The following is a 4,014-nucleotide window of genomic DNA, read 5'->3' on the forward strand; positions in this document are numbered from 1 at the left end:
CCCCCTTCTGCTTTTTCGTCTTCTTTTTTTCCTTTTTTCCAGATGATCTTCTCCTTTCTGCGCCGCTTTGGCTCACGGCCGGGTTGCTCCGACGGGCGCGGGCACCGCTCCCGGCGCGGAGCTGGCAGAGCCGCGGCCGAGCCGCACTCCCGGGCTGGTTGCAGCTCCGCGTTCCCCGCGCCGCTCTGGTGCCCCGGGGCCGGGGCAGGCGCGGGATGCCGGTGCCGCCGGGAGCGGCCGGCGCCCGGCGCGAGCGGCCCCCGAGGCGCGCTGGGTCGAGGCCCAGCGCCAGCGTCCCGGCGGGCCCGTTTCGCTGAGCAGGCCCGAGTGGTGGGAGATTTAGAGCGGCCGGATGAAGTGCTTTATCGCTCCATGCTGAGCTCTTGGCTGCTGCCGCTGGCCCCGCTTCACAGGCTTCCCGCCCGCGAGCCGAGGCCTCTCGGCAGGCCCATTACAAATTCCACTTGTTGACGGTTGCCTTGTTGCAGGATTTAATGGTAGAATAATATTTACACAGTAAACTCCTCTGGAGGTGTTATAAACACCATAAAAAGGATTTTAGAAGCTTAATGAGCGTTAGTGGAGTCGAGACAGGATAATGTGGCAACTGTGCGCTGTAATCTGATTTGGCACCTTCTGCACAGCAGGAGTTAGTGGGTGGAAGCGCTTTTTGGGGTTTTTTTTGTTTGTTTTTAGTGTGTAACATCATTTGTTCGGCGCGGTGCTGAACGCGGGCTCCCGCGCGAGCCCTCCGCCGGGCCGACGCGCCCGGGCTCCGCCGCGGCGCCGGCACCAGCGCCGCCCGCGTACGTGACGCCACGCGCCGGCACCCGCAGCCGTTCCCGGCCTGGCGCGGGAACCGCCGCGATTCCCGCGGGAAGGCGGCGCCGGCGCGGCCTCCGCCGCGGGGTTCCCGGGGCCGCCGCCGCCCCCGGACGTCTGCCCCGCGCCGCAAAGCCCCCTTCCTGCGTGTGATTTTGCTTTCCTTCCTTCTCTTTTAAGGTCAAAAAGGGAAAACCCTGAACACCAGGAACGACTTTCACCTGCGGAAGTGCTAACGCAGCGGGTGGCCAGGGACCGGCCGGGGATGGCTGCGGGGGGGGGCTGCCGTTGCACCCCCCGGCTGCAGCCACGTATTTTCCTGTGCCTGGTAAATATTATATTCGTGTTTCTCTTTTATCCAAGCTGGAAGTGCTCTTCTCTGTTCTTTTCTGCTATCTTCTCTATTCTTGTGTGTATATATATATATATATATATATATATACATGCACACATGCATACATATTTCTGGACTATTCTGGGCTCTTCTCACAAACCAGCCCAGTGTGTTTGGTTGCTCATACACAGATATTTTGGGGGTCTGTTTTGGAGAGCAGGAGAGAGTGCAGATTGCTCTATATGCAGCTTTCTGCACTTTTCTGGGGGTAGTGGACACTTTTCCCAAGGAAGAATGAGACTGACTCTTGCGCCTTGGCAATTCTGAGCTGCTCTTCTGAGACCAGTGATGGCTTTTGCTATAGGAAAAGCTATCCTTTTGGGAAGGAAAATTGTTTGGAATGGGAGTATTTGAATTTCAGTGAAATGCTGCTTACCAAACTGTGTCTTTTTTTTTTTTTTTTAATCATTTTTACAGTTTCAGAATTTAGGTTCTTTTTCATTTGGTATAAATGCAAAATAAAAATATAAATACAATCAACATTCAATATAAAAAAATCTATTTCATGCATACTTTTGAAATTTTTTTTTTTATTTCATTTTAGAATACAAACCAAAGTTGAAATGCAGCATTTTGCCTGCCTCCCTCCCACACAGCTCTCCTCCCTTCCCCTCAGTCCTGTTTGATGAGGTTCTGCTCTGCAGCACCGGGTCCTCGGCTTGTTTGTTCGGTGGTAAAACCAATCCCTCTCCATCACCTGAGCTTTGCTTGGTTTTGTGAACTTCGAGGACTTTGATTTTGACATGCTGAGAACTATCCTCAGCCTATCCAATTTCTGAGGGACACGAGGAGCCGTGAATCTTGAGGCTGACTTGCCAGGAGCAAAAAGCTACCTTTTGTAAATAAGCCAATATTTTCTTTCTTTCAAGGGGAAGCTGACAAAGATCAATACTAGCCTGCAAAAGACATTGCCCTCTTAAGAATTAGCCCTTTGCAGAATCATTAATCCAGGAAGCTGTTACCGGGTGACAAGAGCATGGAGGCTCTGCCAGGTCTGGGAGGGATCGCAGGAACATCGCCTTGTGCACGGGAAACCAAACCAACCGAAATCGCCAGGAAAATAGCTGCCAGCCTACGGGCTCTTCTGACTTTAATTAAGAAAGGCTGGTCGTACTCTTGGTAAGTGCCACTAAAGAAACCTCGTGTTTTGCTTCCCTTTACTCCAGCTGGGTCTGCGTAGAGCTTGAGCAGTGAAACGAAGCCGCGTTTCAGCCTGTGCCGCGCTCTGCCCCCTGCCCGGACAGGGCCGGCGCGAGCTCCCCGATCAGGCCGGCTTCGGTGCTCTTGCCCAGCTTACTGATCAGGGCAGAGGGATTAAAAAAAAAAAAAAAAACGGGAAATCATGCTGCCGGGATGAGCAAAGGTGTTATGTTTGGCTGCTCTTTCCTACTACCATCCCTTGCGAATGTTCCAGCTCTTCTTCCGTCCCGGCCGCCCGGCAGAGTCTGGGCGGGATGAAACGCTGGGCATGAGCTCGAACCTGCTTCGGAGCTCGCGCTGCGGAGCTGGAGTAAGAGAGGCCCTGACAGCGCGATTTATTAGACTAACTAGTCTCCCAGAGGAAAAGATAGATGCCCCATCCTTTGAAATATTTAACGGCTTAATTCTGTGCAAAGCACTTAGGTACACGCGGTGACGGCCGGGCACTCGGGAACAAATGACGAGCGCGGCGTGAGAACCTGCCCGCGAAAGACTGAAGGGAAACGGCCGAAGGAGGGAAAAATATTACCAGGCGGGCGTTTTCTCTGCCCGCGTCTCGTTAACTCGGCTTCTGGTCTCGGGCAGGCGAGAGCCCCGGGCTGGAAGCGGTCCGTTTCCGCAGCGCCCGAGCCCCGGGAGTGGCGTGCACGCACGGGACGGGCGGCTTAGCGCGAGTGAGATAACGCGTGCGAGGTTACTTAACCAAGGAGAAAAATCACAGCGCAAACTGCCACAAGCTGAACCGGCGCCGTGTCTAGTTAACAGCTAGAAATGAAAAAATAATTCTAAACAATGCGTTTGTCACAACGTTGAAGGGTCACCCGCTAAGCAAGGGAAGCCAAAGAGGGAAACGCTTCGAGGTGTAATTACAGTTTCTAGGAAGTTTTTCCCCGGAGGGTGGTGACTGGCACCGTGGTGCCTCCGACGCGTCGAGAAAGCTCCGCAACAGAGCCGTGATTTACGGAGCCGGAGCGGGCGGGCGGAGGCGGCGGGAGGTCACTGCTATTCTCCGCAGGTGCGGCGGCCCGCTCGGACCCTCACCGCGGGAGGATCGGCTGACGGGAGGATCGGCTGACGGCGACGTCTCGCGCTGCCCCGATGGCGCTGCCGGCTCCGGGGCGATCGGCTCGGCGGCGGCAGCGCCGTGCGGGCTCGGTGGCTCGTCCCCAGAGTCCATTTCCTTCGCCGCTAGAAAGCTCTCTCCTGTTTCTGGCCTGACTATGCCGAGCTTCAGCTCCTAGGTGCTGGGTTTTGCTTCGTGTCTGCCTTGGCCAAGAGCCCTCCGCTGCTGGAGGGGCCCCTCGGGAGGTGGTTACAAAGAGGCAGAAGCTGCCTGGTCGCTTTTTCCTAAATAAACTCGATCGCTTATAATGCTCCGCAGCCAATGCTAGGGGGCACGAGGCAGGCTGAGCTGTGAGCGGTCTGGTGCATCCGAACGGCGGAGCGCCGGACCTGCCCCGCGGCCCCACTGCGGGGCGGCCCCGCGCCCGCCCCCGGCCCCGGCCCCGGGAGGAGGCTCCTGCCCCGGCCCCGCGCCCGCCCCGGCCCTGGCCCCGGCCCCGGCCCCGGGAGGAGGCTCCTGCCCGCGCCGGCTCCGC

The 4,014-nt window shown here is 56.8% G+C and overlaps 1 long non-coding RNA gene across 2 annotated transcripts; it reads left to right on the forward strand.

Annotated features, from left to right (window-relative positions):
• The first annotated feature begins 592 nt into the window (after window positions 1–592).
• LOC134148230 (uncharacterized) lies at window positions 593–3,787 on the forward strand. 2 transcript variants are annotated; one of them, XR_009960170.1, is made up of 4 exons: window positions 593–653; window positions 1,003–1,150; window positions 2,086–2,335; window positions 3,432–3,787. It is a non-coding gene; the product is annotated as an uncharacterized LOC134148230 (long non-coding RNA). The 2 variants fall into 2 exon arrangements; XR_009960169.1 differs by lacking the exon at window positions 593–653 and having other exon boundaries at window positions 859–1,150.
• Window positions 3,788–4,014: the final 227 nt, after the last annotated feature.

This window comes from Rhea pennata, chromosome 17, assembly GCF_028389875.1.
Source record: "Rhea pennata isolate bPtePen1 chromosome 17, bPtePen1.pri, whole genome shotgun sequence".
NCBI classification, from domain to species: Eukaryota; Metazoa; Chordata; class Aves; order Rheiformes; family Rheidae; genus Rhea; species Rhea pennata.